The 15,028-nt window shown below is 39.1% G+C and overlaps 1 protein-coding gene across 11 annotated transcripts in view; it reads right to left on the bottom strand.

Moving 5' to 3' along the window:
• The window catches only part of LOC121317994 (pleckstrin homology domain-containing family A member 5-like), a 96,016-nt gene that overhangs the window by 70,667 nt on the left and 10,321 nt on the right, over nt 1-15,028 (bottom strand). The window contains exon 1 of one of the 11 annotated variants that reach the window (XM_041254139.1): nt 867-964. The exons of the other annotated variants lie outside the window; for them this stretch is intronic. The gene's annotated coding sequence lies outside the window, so the exon portion shown is untranslated. Of the gene's footprint in view, nt 1-866; nt 965-15,028 lie in introns of those variants that run through there. 11 annotated transcript variants of the gene reach the window in all.

The raw sequence follows: 15,028 nt of genomic DNA, 5'->3' as shown, positions 1-15,028 counted from the left end.
AATACCTGCAGGTTATGTAATAAAGTACAATTGCACTGCCAACCTCAGTGTGTCTCTTCTTCTCAAACTGAAACAAACAGCAGAATGATCGCCAAATCAAATCTCCACTTCACATGAATCACACAGAGGATTTCTTGATGTGCAAAAATATTCCTAACAATACACATATTCACTACAAAAGACCAGAATGTGTTTTATTCTCGTATGTGTTTGTGTACAGGTACCAAAACAAAATTGTTTTGGTACTTTTTGGATTTCCTACTCTGACAAACGTGTCAAATCTCTGTTTATATTTTGAATGCTTGCACTTAACATTTCTGGTCACATACAGCTAATGCAATCCAATCCATTTTAAAAGAAAAAACTAAGTTTTGTTCTAAATTATGTAACAATATTCTGTACTGTAGTACTGTATACGTGGAGTACAAACATCAGACGTGTCAAAATATTAAATTAAAATTGCACCAAATAATAATAATTCCACTAATCTACAGGGAGAGAATGAAGTGCTTTTCTGTTAACACTTAATCAAAATCTACTGCAAGGCGCACACAAACAGTCCAAAGTAAGCTTTAAAATCTATGTACCTGTATGGTATTACTACTTGGAGCCACTGATATACCTGCATTTTCTATACTGGACTGCCTGCAGTGAACATTTTCCATAGCATTTTGTATTTACCTTAGCAGTGCCAATGTCTTCTGCAGTACCTGTTCTTCTTTAAAACTGGTAATGCTTCCTTATTTAAAAGCAACTGTCTGGCAAACACAGGCACCTACTGTGTACCCACGCACCACACAGTGTTCACAAACTGAACCAACACACCTTGGTAAAGACAACAAACAGAATGCCAGCTGCTTACTTACAGAGCTGCTTCTCGTTCCGGCTACAGTGTGAGATCGAGCGCTGAGCATCGTTTCAAAGTCACCAGCTCCCCCAGATGAATCACATGCCCCTCTCTCTCTACGAGGATTACAAAAGGGCACGCTGTGATCTCTTCCTCCTTGCCTCAATGACAGCCTCACAAGCAGAGAGGACTGGAGGATGCTGCTGTAATCTTCAAGAAGCCTAGGTGCTTGCTGTGAGCATGCTCAGTATTCAATTAAAAAAAACAGAACCACAGCTTTGTCTCTGCGCATACTGTAATGGCCTACTTCTTGCAATATAATAGAGGTGTAAAAATCTGAAATCGTTAGCTAGTGCAATAAACAAATCTGGACCCAGTGATGAATATTGATCCCCTTTGTGTGGATTTACAGTACGAGGGCTGGCCGCAACACGTAATAATTTTTCATGTTCTATTTAATAATATCCCCAGGCAATTTATTGGGCTCAGATTAGTTTGAAATAGAAAGAACATGCCAAACAGGGATTACAAATGGGTAAAACCCTTGAATAAAATGCTCAACCCACACCCCCCAAAAACAATCAAATGAAATCCCACACAATTAACATCAGAAGGAAGTACTGACACTCCCTCCTCCTCCCACCCCCACCTGACTCTTTCTGATGTTTTTGTCGCAGTTTCTTTCACAGCATGTAGACTAGATTGCTGAACAGCTCAACTGAAGTCAAGGTCAATAGTGATTAATACTTCATTCAAAACTAACAGAAGTGGGGGAGGCGGAGTGGTTGGTGAAAAAAGTATTTAAAATTCAGCCATATTCAAATTGAACCCAAATTGCCACTTTTTCAGCAAGACTCTCCACACAGAGCAGTAGTCTTACCAGGCATGTAGCAATACACTGATGTCATGATACGTACCTCAAGATACAATATTTATCACGACACATGTAATGCTCCTGATCCAACTTCTTCCCAGTGTAATGCAGTACACTTCCTGTGCTGGACCCTGTTATATAATAACAAAGCCCACAGGCAACACTACCCTCATCCACCACTTAAGCAGACTTGCTCAAATCTGCTGTAGGTCTGCTGTGGGCAACATCACCCTCGTCATGATTTACTGAACACACAGTTGTTGCCATGGCTACCAGTACAATCTTATCGCTCCGGACTAAAACACAACAAATCTTGTTTAGGTTTCTCAGAGTGGCGGGAGGGCTGGAAAGATGCAAACACTTAAGCAGTGATGAAACAAATCTCCCAAAAGGAAATGGAAAAGAATAATGAAAAGACAATGATGGTGCACCTTCACCTTGACTTTGAGACCAAAACAAACTCAGCAGGCCTGAATGTTTCTCACAGAATGTGCCTATGAATAAGCACAAAAAGGCACAGCTTCTCCACATGGCTCAAGAGTTTAACACTTAATACAGCCAGCGTCTGCGATATAGTTCAAACCCCAGCAATAAAACTAGATCAGATCAGCAGGAACTGGAGCAACTACTGTACCAGCCCCCAATTCAAAACACTTATCTGCAGTCATGCAAGGGCTTTGTGAGATACACCAATCATGGGCTCCTGTAAAAGAGCAAAACAGGAGAAAAGCAGGGCAAAGAATAAATAGCTACGGTAAGTCATCAATGTACATATCACATTGTGTTCCTTTAAAAACTATACATTTGTATATAGATGGGGTACTTTGTTCCATTATTCTCCTATCTCCACTAAAGTTCACAAGCAAGAAAACAAAAAAGACACACCACTCTACAGCCCCAACACATTTAACTTATTTCCAGGAAACCCTGCTGTATTAATTTATTTTGGGCCACAGCGTGACCCGAGTGAAACGAGCTTGCTGAAATGAAAGAGGAGCAGTTAGTAGAGCCAGTTCTGGGTGAACTTCAGCAAGGCAACAACAATTTCAAAAAGCCTTTAAGGAGGAAAAATAAATAAAAGCGTATGATTTAGGCAGAAGTGCTTCTGAACTGAATAATCTTTTAGGACAAACGTGACCCCTTGTCTCACCTTGACCAGGGTGGTGGTCTCTTTAGCTCCAAGCTGAAAAAAAAAATACTAAAAGAATTAGCAGAATGGCTACAACAGCAAATTTAAACCATTAGAATAAAGGAAAAAAATCCAGGTGAATTATGCCTCCAGTATATTAAAATACATTCTATTCTGTTCTATTCTATTCATGTTCTGCATGAAGATGCAGTGTTATTGCACTCAAATGGGGCAATTTGTGCCATACGCTATAAACACACACAACAGCCAGCAGGGTTGCTTGATCCGTTTTTAAACTAGCATTGGAATCAACACCGCAAGTGCTGCCATTAAAAACAAGGCCATGTAAAGGGCTCCAACTCACAAGGCAAAAACTGAACACACTGCGGCAGGAGCCCGATTCAAATTGACAGAAGTAGTCAGATCATTCCGATCACAGCCTGGACATATAAAATATGTCCTTCCCTCAAGAGTAAAATTCAGTTGTACCAACTGTTGCTGAATAGCACCGATAGTAACTAACAATTTACAAACATGTACACAAAGAAAAAAAGGGGTTTTATTCATTTTAACACTTACAGTACAGACTTACAGTGCCACCTTTGAAATTAAACCAAATGACCGCATAAATGATATACAGCCAAATATAACCAGACTAGCTCCATCAATTTTAAATTTAGTTGCAACAGATATATTTCAGCAAATGCTCTGTACATGTAAGCTAATTGCCTTTAATTGCAGCTTGTTAATCCGCGCACATTATAAATATGTACCTCTTTCAAAGCACAAACTTCCATTATAATATACAAGGATTTGGTCGAGACGTGAAGATTTTCTTCCAGCTATAATTTTTTGGCAGCCGAAAGGAACACTCATGTCAGCATCAGCGTCAGCTGCTGTTGGAAACCCTCTTAGCTATTTTGTTGCACAACTAATCTAATTTCTGATCAGATTCGAAGTGAAATAGAAATATTAAGCCTAGCCTATAACCTTTGTTAATTATAAGTGTACAATTTGTAATTGCTTTAGGAGTGCAATTGCTTTGAGTGTGCCCTGAAGATTTTGGGTATTCTGCTGACCTGATGTACAACAATAGCGCCTCTACAACCTTACTGTGCAATGCATCACTGCACTGAGACACAGTCCAAGCCATCAGAGCAAATGATTGGTTTGTATGCATGTTTGTACTTTCTGGTGAGCTTTAATAAAAAGCTCACCAGAAAATAATAAAACTATAAGAAGGTAACAGAGAAACGAACGTTAACAAAACAAAAAGCAAAAAATACAGCCCAAATGCTTAAATTGCTACATGCTATGAAATTAGCTTGCGGTCTTTCACAATGGCATAGGGAAAAACAATAGGGTTACTTGGGTTACTAACTTTAAGTTAACCCTAACTGTCAAACTAAATTAACACAGCACCCCTACACACGTTACAAAATGCAGCAGCACTAAACAAGACATGCACTTTATTTAACAGAATGGTAAAGCAACTCAAGAACGGGAAACACCAAATTGCTCTGCGACTTGTGTCCAGTTGAGGTTTTATTCAAGAGCTCGAACAATTTCCAACTTTGTGTAGCACGAGAAACAGCAGCGCATCTTGCTGTTTGTTTACATGACACTTTGTAGTGATGAGGTGCACATGTGGAAATCAGAATACAAAACAATTCAACGCTATGATGGTGGTTCTTAAAAAAAAAAAAAAAAACTTTTTACTCCAAGTAAAAATATCCAATTCAATGCAGAACCTGTATGCTCTGGAAGAATTTCTGAAAGCAGGAGAAATTTGTTCAAGACTGCCCTCAACTGGTCAGACAGGAACGGTTAAATTCTTTGCTGTACCAGAAAATTGGGTGGTTTGTTTAAAGCATATGGTGTATTCATTCACACACAGCACAGTAGCAACGGCAGGGGGTGTAGCACAGCAAGACCTTACAATATGTAACACGTTAAAATAGAAAAATATCCCAGGAGTAAAGAATACGTTTTGTAGGGCATACTTTACCCCAGTGAATTAACTACAAAACAAAAAGGATGCCAAATAGCACTTTAAGTTAAACGCTGTTTTGTTTACTCCAAAAATAAATAGTACATAAAGTTGACACTGCATTTTTCCCCATTCCTTCCATTGTTGTTTCTTCACAGTAAACAGCAGCCATCGACACATTTTCATAAAGTAGCATGAGGGTTACTTGTGCCTTTTTGTAGCTGAACAAGCAAACGAAAACTGAAATTTAACTTTAAACACTTCAAACAAAACAAACGGCTTTGTAAAGTGAAGGGGAAAAATACTCATTGTTTTGATTCTCGTTTATTACATTCCACAAAACAGAAAGTCGCAACAAAAAACGTTTCATTTAGGCTAAGGATAGAAGCATTCCCAGTAGAACTCAATAGCGAGATCCGAAAGAATCAGTTATAACAACAACAGATACAGGCATGTTGAAGAACAGCACCCTTTCAGAACAGCAACACAGCAAAGACAGCCATAGGTGAGAACAATGCATTTACTTCACACTGCAATCTTTTCCTCCAAAGGCCAATTGTTTATTGTTTATGCAACAATTTCTTCAATCCATTGACATTTGATATGTTTTAAAAAAGACGAGTTTGTTAGATTGCACGCTGAAGATGTTTATTAAAGAAAACCTCTTGGGAGAGGGCTGACAGTCATAGCAACACGCAATACAGTAGCATTCAAAACTTCTTACTTAAAACCAAGACTTCTGCTTTAAAACTAACGGCAGTCCAAATAAATACACTGTATAAATATAAAAATGACAGTATTTAAAACAATAACACCCACTAAATAAAATTGTCACAAATCACAAATTTATCACTTTCGATATTTACTCTTCCGCAGTTTTTAGATTATGTTATGCCTGTTGCATTCGTTAGGTTGTATAGATAAAGTACCATCAATAGACAACATGTATTACTTTCCTCAATGCCAACACTTACCAATAGCTCAACATCCAGTGGAAAGTGTAAGGCTTTTTCAGGCTGCCCTGCAACAGCTTGTCTATAACATTGATGCATATGGCAGTGCATATTAATTATTCACCAGAAAAACAAATATGCAGAAGTTGTCTTGCTAAAAGTGTTGTTGATTTGTAAAATCAACACAAGAGATCAAAGCACCACACAACACAACACAAGGTCTGGCCGACTGTACGGAGGTCTGTACGATCAGGGAGACTGCACATGCCTCCTGTTGGTCGTAACAGCTTATTAGAACATGCATGAAAGCCACTTAAATCAACTGCATACCCCGAAGGACAAACTTAACCAGACCTCATGCCACAATAGTTATAGGATTAATCTGCTGATGTTGTATTTGTCCTGAAAAGATAAAATAATTGGATACGCACAAGCTAATATCAATTAATTAATTAACCAACTTTTGATTCGAGGAGGGGGAGGATTTTTTTACATGAGTAAGTTGGTTATGGGTTAGTTTGGCAAGCGTTTAAGTTGGTTATGGTAGTGTTCCGCTGTGTGCGATTACTTTGTAGTACACATTAGGACAGACTGTTAACAGGGTAAACATTTTTAATGTTATAGTAGCTCAGAGGCAAGACAAAAGAGCAGGAGACTGTTCAACACAAAAAAGCACTAAGCCTACCGCTTACCTACAAGCTGGTGATGGAAGTCCTGATCAAGGAAATAAAACAATTATTTAAAGTCTGGGTTCGTGTCCAGGCTATGTCACAGCCCACCATGACCAAGAGTTCCTAGGCAGTGGCGCACAATTGGCAGAGCGCTGTCCAGGTAGGGGGAATGCACGGCTCATGCACATCAGCGACCCCTGTGGCCGATAGGGCGCCTGTGGTTCTGCAGTGGAGCTGCCAGGTCTGTGTTGTCCTCCGGTACTATAGGTCTGGTGGCCTCGCTGTGGATCCGCAGTGTGTAAAGTGAAGGATTGGCAGGAGCACATTTCAAATCCAGCCTCCGTTCCCCAAGTTGCCGGGCGGTTGCGAGTGGTGAGCCGAGGATACAAATAATAATTGGGCACACTTAATTTGGAAGAAAACCGGGGTAGAAAAACTGGAGACGACAATTTTTTTTTAAAAAAATGAACAAAAAAAAAAAAACAATTAAGTCTGCAGCAACTTTCCAAAACTCAAAATACTAAAAGCAGAGGTCAGCCCGTGAACATGGGAAGTAGTGAATCAGGAAAAAGACCTTAGTTGGTACTGTACATTTTCATAGTAGACACTGAAACCAGTCAGCTGAACTTGGAAAAGACGTGTAAAAGTATTACAGCAAGAGACAAATATGTCAAATGATAAATATGCAGCCTATCCAAAAGTCGGAGGACACCAACATTCACTGCAGTATATCAACACACTGACTTCCACTTCAGGTTTCAAATTAAAATGTGCTGGGCTGCTAGGGTATTGATGCTTTTCCTATATGGTTTGTTTTCTGCAGAATACCTCATCATTTTAGTTGAAAACTTTGGGTGAGCAACTGCTGACTTATCAAGCACTGACTAACAGAAAGGGCAGGTTCATGACTCATCCAGACAGGCAACCTGGATGACCATTTATTAAATAAAACCATGCTGTAATACTGTACTTCAGAAATCTGTACTGTGATCTGACAGATGGTTTTACTGTGGTCTCTGATGAAGTTACAACAAAAGGTTACAGTAACTGTAAATGTTATTTACTGTAGGTGTTTGTTTTCTTTTAGAAAACAATTGATTACCTTTGCATACACAGATGTCAAATTTAGTGTGAGGTCTGACTCATTCTGAGATTCCCTTTCTGAAAAGAAAAAAAATCAATACACAGTCAAAATAGATGAGTCTGCTTGCAAAATACAAAGCAAGAGATGTGAAATAAATCTCTGATTCATCGGCATACTGCTATCTGTTGAAAAGAAGACCTTTGATTCTTGACAAAGCTTACAAACATGTTTCAGAGCTTTCCATAAAAGCTAAAATTAAAACAACTTCATTTGAGTGCACAGAAATCTGCTAAATGTACTACTTCGAAAACAAAGATGTTTTAAAAAGAAAACTTTCCATGTATGAGTATTAACAATTGTTGCAATCCATGCAACTTTTTTTTTTTTTTTAAATGAACCATCTTCAAAATCAGGGTTATTATTATTTTTAAGATTAAAAAAAGTAAAAGCAGAAATAAAACACACATTCCTTATCTTCACTGACATGTAATCGCAATAACACACCAGAAGTTACGTGAAATTAGCAATAATGAATTGAAATCCTTTTAGGTTGACATTAAATCCTACATACAACACGTGTAGTTGCTGCAAGACGAGGCGTTAACAGTTTCCAGCTACTAGTGTTCAATTTTCAGGGACCTGGTCTTCTATTTTATGGTAAAACTAATATTCACAGAAAAAACAGAAATAAATGTTTGTCTTCAATGTGTACATATGGCACATTTACAGGAAATCAAGCACTTCCCCTTTCCCAAGTCTCATGAGGTACACAAGGGAAGTCATTATCTTGTGGTTTAAGAAGTCGTCACAGCGTCAGTGATAAACTGAGAAGATGCTGCTTACAGTGTTCTTCAAAATCGCCAGGAATTTGCCTAAATGTCTGTCTGATTCTCCTTGGATATAGAGCAGTTTGCTGTTGTTGAACTCTCTCTCTCTCTCTAGTACACACCAACTGTGAAGAACTGTACGTTAATTTAAAACACATATTTTGCTGGATCTGAAATACTAGTTTTTCTTCTCTGAGCCCACAACTGTATGTAAAACAAAAATACTAACACAGCAGCTCCATTCTATATGTGCAATGCAACTGTAGAGCTACAAAACAATAAACTGAATGACTTATAAAGCTAATGTAGAACAGGAGAAAAGCTTCAGTACTAATTAACTGGTTCAGACAATTAGGAGTGAAAAGCAATTGACCGCCCTGGAGTAACACTAGGTAACTTTGAATCCCTATGATGTTTGAGACTGTACAGCCAGCAGAACACACTGCCCACAGCCTGTTATCTTCCATTAACAATAAATAAATAAATAGACTGCTAGAAAAATAAATAAATAAATGGCAGTACCAAAAGCAAGCATTGAATACTAATAAGCAAATCACTTATTTGAGACTATCTGGACAAACGAATCTGCATCGGTGCACTGAGGTTGCCATTGAATTTAAGACACAAAACAGGTTAAAAGAAAGCCATCTCTGTTCCAATCTGCGCTTTCACATGTTCTCTGGAGGCTTTCACCTCAAAGCATGCTTAAAACAGCACAGGAAGTATCCTGGGGACCCTCTCAAACACAGCTTCCCATGCCGTGTCTCATTCTAAACTGCATCCCACTCATCTCGTCATCACACTGCACTGCAACGCACTGTGTCTGAACGCCCCATTCCCACGCTAAACCCTCCCAGGAATATCTACTGTTCAACTGGAACATATGCAAGCTGGTGATACTACTGCAATGACATTCCAGTTCTGTAGGTTTTACAGTCCATGTAACGGGGATAGCTCGCTGCTATTTACAGTACAAAAACCTAGAGAACAACAACTTCTGCGACTCCAAGAAGGGAGAATCAGTCCAATTAAAACTCATAGAACATATGTTTCTGGCAGCAGTGTCTAAATTTAATGTACTGTATTTTATGGGGAGAACACTTCATAAGTCATATTTATTCTTATTTAGCCACAATGTATAGCTAACAAGCTGAGGTGCATCTTATTAAACTCTTAGTAAAACCATGAATAGAGTTGCCAGTCACCTAGTTCTCTCGCTAAATCTGGCTGCCATATTGCAGTCATGTAAGTTTGGGCACACAGTAAGGCCTAATTATTTTTCATGTAGACAGTACCGTACATTGAATTCACATTTACATAAACCAACGCAATTAATCATGGAATGAGTTCCAGATGCACTAAAAGAGTTCAACTACATCTGCATTATTTATCCATCTTTACATATAGAACATTCATACACAAAAACTACCTGCAATGTATGCAATATATGCACTAGCCAGGGGAATTGCAATAGCTAGCCTCAGGAAACAATGAATACAACAATGTATAAAAGTATATAACAAAGAAAAAGGTTCCGTAATGACTTTTAAACAACGTCATGGCAATTACAGTACATTAAAAACACAAGCATTCTTCCTGCACTGGTATTGCCAAATAAATTGAACTGTAATTGTGGTCTGCTGAGCTGATTGGGTACAGTACAGCAGAGTACCTCATAATGGCAACACTTCAGACACTACCTCGCTGCTACAGTAGGGGGTGCTGTGGGGGGGGGGGGGGGTATGTGGGCTGAGCACAACATATATTCCCCTCAAACAAGAGTCTGAGTGGTGGATAATTAAATCAAATTCAGCTCTTCAAAAACAAAATTCTCTGCTTCCTGTGACAAAGTGGTGGTAATAGAATAACCATAGAAATCTAAACTAAATCTGTGAAACAGTCTTTAAACTATACAGTATGTGGGGCTCAGTATCACTTTGATCACAAAACACTACATTGCCATTATTGCTCATGCCATTTTATTTGTACAGTCCCATTATTTTACATTCAGCGTTAGGAAGCTGTGTGCGCATGTGTTATATTCACCCAAGATGACCCTGAACAGCTACATTTCACCTATAGAGAAAGCTGATACAGAATGGCCGTCTGTGTTCGGAATTCAATAGTGGGCTTCTTCTCCTTTTAACACGAGCCCTTCTAAATATCACATGAATGGTTTGGTATTCCGGTCACATTCTTACACCAAAGCCAGCCACTATACAGTACATATAAAACAGTTATAAAATATAAAAAAACTTCTATGAGGTTGTCAATGTCGAGTCATAATGAAACTACAAAAAAAAGAATAATTGGACAGTCTGGGTAATTTAGCACGCAACAGGTTGTAGCCATATTTAAATGTTCCATTTGCTACTGTAGTCAATTCAGATGCTGAAACTGAAGGCTTAGTTACAGCAAGAGATGGATAGGCCATGTCAGAAACAAACAAAACAAAGTGGGTGTTGTGCTAGAAACACACACAGAAATGTACGCAAGACTTTGAAATTAACACATTTATGAAGTGCTGTATATAGCTTACTCCAGAAAGGGTTCTGAATTTATGTACTTAAACAAGTGAAGCACAACAGCCGTGATCTGGTGCGTCTTCTTCTGTGCTACCGTGCATTCAAAACAGTTTGAGAACACAGGAAGGGCTGGTCCAGCACAGCAGCATGCGAATAAGGCGGCTCACACCACCAGACACCAAGTTCACTGGACACCAGGGAGTTATTGCACTTCAAAATCAAAACGTGTTGGTCTGTTTCTTGGAGAGGCAGAGGATGTGCACACCATATTTAATTTCCCTTAGCCAGGGATGCATAGATATACTTTAGTGGAGGCAGAGACACATCTGTGCACCTGTAAAATCATTTAAACTTAGGGTCACCTTTAAGAAAAGCTATTGAGAGTTCAGATTCTGTATTCACTGCTGTGGCAGGGGATGCATACAGTACTGGTGCACTAACCAGGATAAAGAAAAAAAAAAAGAGAGACAGGTAAAGGAGAGGCAACCTCTTATTGGAGTGACCTGTAAACCTGCATATTACACTGACCACACATTACAGTAAATGACTTCAATACAGAAGCAGACCATTCAGAAAATGCAACTTATGAAAAAGTATAACAGTGTATGCGTTTGGTTAACTTCAGCCCCACAGCCTAAGCTCTCATGGGAGTAGACCCTTTGAGCTGAATCCTTTCCAGTTTCCCCTTCAGGGCCTTGGCTGGATTTATTTGCTTTTCTCTCTCAAACAACTGGGCAGCAAACAACATCTTAATGACTGTCCTTAAACACAGCCTCCAATTGCAGACAGATGTACTGTACTGCCTTCCTCACTAATGGGTCAGTGAATAGGGACACTGTACTGTATGCCTGATCAGCATTCCCTCACTAATGCTGGTACACAATGAGCGCCATGCCAGATGCAGAAACATGTTGGTGTTTAAAAAAAAAAAAAAAGCAAAATAACCACAAACAGGACTGCAGATCCTAGATTATTGTGCACAGCCTTTGTTGTTAAGTGCCTTTCTCCTGTCTAACTGCCACGTGGCTGTTACTGTAGATTAGGGCTCTTACTTCCAGCTGATGTCCCTCTAAACTGCTTTACAAATGTTCATGCATGAGGCATCATTCTTAGCTTAATTAGCCAAGCATGACCTGCAATGCAAGAGACATGTAAGCCCCTTTCACACTGGCATGATCTACATGGGTCAGAACCTACCCGGTCAGGACCCGGTGTCATACAGGTCATGTATGTGATTTCACACTGCTTTTGATAAAGCAGGGTTGACCTAGATGACAGACAAGTACACAGTGCGCGTATCAATGCCCCAGAAGCAGCTTGTTACTGACGCTTCCATCAAAGCTTATCTGGATAGAACAGTCTGCCACATTTTTAAATTAGAGCAAATATTTCAACAATCTGACTTATGCTGTGTCTCAAATCAATAAAAATATGTAAACAGAATTTGTTCCTTGCGGAAGTGAAACTTTCACGCAGGCATGGCTGTTTGTTATTGATTCAGCTCGCAAACAGCCATCAGTACATGGTATATGGTTCGACACTACACAGGATTTTAACCCGGTTAGTCAGGACCTGGGTCCAGACCCAGGTAAGAGTGCCAGTGTGAAAAGGGGCTTTACTGCATTTGCATTGCTGAAATACAGTCCTGCTGTACAGCATCTCACAAAAAGAACACAATGCAACAAGTTATCTTCCAAAGGAGATGCAGTCTATGAAGGAATTAGGTTTGTACGGCTGTCATGCTATTCAATAAAGTGCCTTACCCAAGCGATGAGAAATCCCAGGCTATTATCACCTACAGGTATAAAATGAGCAATACTGCTTTCAAGGCTGTAAGTAAACTGTGTCACATGCAGTTCTAATGGAGCATCGCTAGCGTTGACAGATAATAATGAAATGCCAGGCCTGATGCTTCTCTTATCTCTGAGATCCCATGGAATTTAAGAGCTTTTCCGTGCCCTTTGCAACAAGGGAGCGTGAATTAATATTGCTGGTAGGAAGATAGGGTGAAGACACAAATAAGGAAACTATGTGTGAGTGTGTGCAGAGGAGACAAACCCTGTTATGGAACACAGTCTGTTGATTTTACAAAAATAGAATTTCACTACTGTATGTTACCAGGTCATATATGCCAATTCAATGTCTTCTAGACACTCTCCAGCTGTTTGTTTCCCATTTTGTAACATTACAAAACAAAAACAAACAAATAAAAAACAAAGTCTATTAAGACTCCTGTGAAACACTTAAGAAATCTAAACTAAAAAAGGTGTTTGCCTAACCTGTCACATCAAACCACTGTGAGCAGGCAAAATGCTCATAGATCTATAGCCAGAAGGTGGGTTTTAGGGTGATTTGGGAAATCTGTCTCAATCTTCCACCATAAGGAAGCCAAACACAACACCTTCAACTCAATCCAGTGCTGGAAAAAAGTCTCCCATTGAATAGCAGTTTGAGCCATTCCTGACTTTTATAAGACATCTGAGCTTGTTACCTATACACTGGTGCTAATCAAGTTCCTAGTGTGTGTGTGTGGATGGACAGATAGAGAGAGACAGGGAGATTGATAAAACATCCAAAACACGAACATAACAAAATATTCTGCGCATGCAGCCCCTGCACATATCGTAATGTGAACAGTCAGGCTAGAATACTTTCATTACAGACCCAGTAATCATTTGTCTTTTGATCTCACACAGACAGGTGGGATGTTTCAAGTGTAACTAATGGGACAATCCTGTGCAATAAAGCATGCAGCCAGGATTGCTGGGGTCCCACTGGATTATCTGCAAACTCAGCTGGTTTTACTAGTCATGGCACACAATAAATTATGCCAGTATTGACTTTAATTAAAACCTGAAGCTTCATTTTCTTAAATCTGGTGCACAAATTGAATATAAATGAATTCCAATGATACACTGCAGTGCCTTCAGGGACCCAAAGCTAAAGGCCAGGGGATCAAGTAACAAGGTTTAAAAAGGGTTAGGCTGTTTTAAACAGACAATGCCAAATTGCTTCTGTTTTATTAATAACTGAACCAAGATATCAGCCCAACTATAGTAGTTAAACAAATTACTATACAGGTCATAAGCAAATTAGCAAATGAGGAGGCCAATCAGCCCATCAATGTAAAGAATCAACGTCAACTTAAAACAATTTTGCAGACACCAATACATATATATAGACCACCACCAATCCCCAACCCTCATCTGTCTTTTTTTTTTTTTTTTTTAATCTGGTATTGCTGTAGTTCTTATGCATATTTGAAAATGCTTCCAAGTCGAGCCTGAATTACTTCCAAATCCAGTTCGTACTGCAAGAGTTCTTGCAATCTCATTGTTTACAGGAAAATAGCGTTTCCTACAATCAAACTGAGTGCATGCCAAAATTGAAGACACGCTGCCTGGAAAAGACAAACTTGCTTCTTTCACTTAGCACAACATCTACTACGAGTCAGTTACTACAAGTCAGTGTGTGTGTGAGAGAGAGAGAGAGAGAGACACACACACACTGATTTGAATTGCCGCCATACAATTTGTGATCCTTCAAAAAGGCAAATTTTTTTGTACTGTAATAATTACTTTCTGGAAGTCCAAAGAGTCTATAAAAAGGGTGTTTCCTAAAGGAAAACAGGCTTTGTCCCAATGACCCACTACAGTACAGTCATAAACAAATGGTGCAGCTGCTAATTAAATAAATAAAATGGACAAATTAGTTCACAGATGTTCCCTTGGTATTAGTGTCACAGGGGTGAGACTGCAATTGGAGGTGGGGTGAGTGAGGAAATTAGGATTTTTCCTGAACGACCTGTGTCCTCCACAAAGTATTTTCAATATTTCCAAGTACATTCACACACCTTATTCAGTAAGCCTTTACTGTGAACATAAAGAAACCACATGTCACAAAAACTCAGATTCAAATAGTTTTCAACTGCTATGCAACAGGAGTCTTTTTTGTCATTTAGATCCTAGTTTTACTGTACCGTCAAATGGCATATGGAGAATTGACTCTTATCACTACAGCAACAGCAATATACATACATATAACAAAGTCCTATTGTTTTTCCTTTAATGTTAGCTAATTTCCCGTCTATATTCCCAATGTCGCACCTCTAAAGAACAATATAATCCT

The sequence above is a fragment of the Polyodon spathula genome, chromosome 7, assembly GCF_017654505.1.
Source record: "Polyodon spathula isolate WHYD16114869_AA chromosome 7, ASM1765450v1, whole genome shotgun sequence".
Taxonomy (NCBI): Eukaryota; Metazoa; Chordata; class Actinopteri; order Acipenseriformes; family Polyodontidae; genus Polyodon; species Polyodon spathula.
The sequence above is the reverse complement of the archived record's forward strand: the minus strand, read 5'-3'. Positions and strand labels throughout refer to the sequence as shown.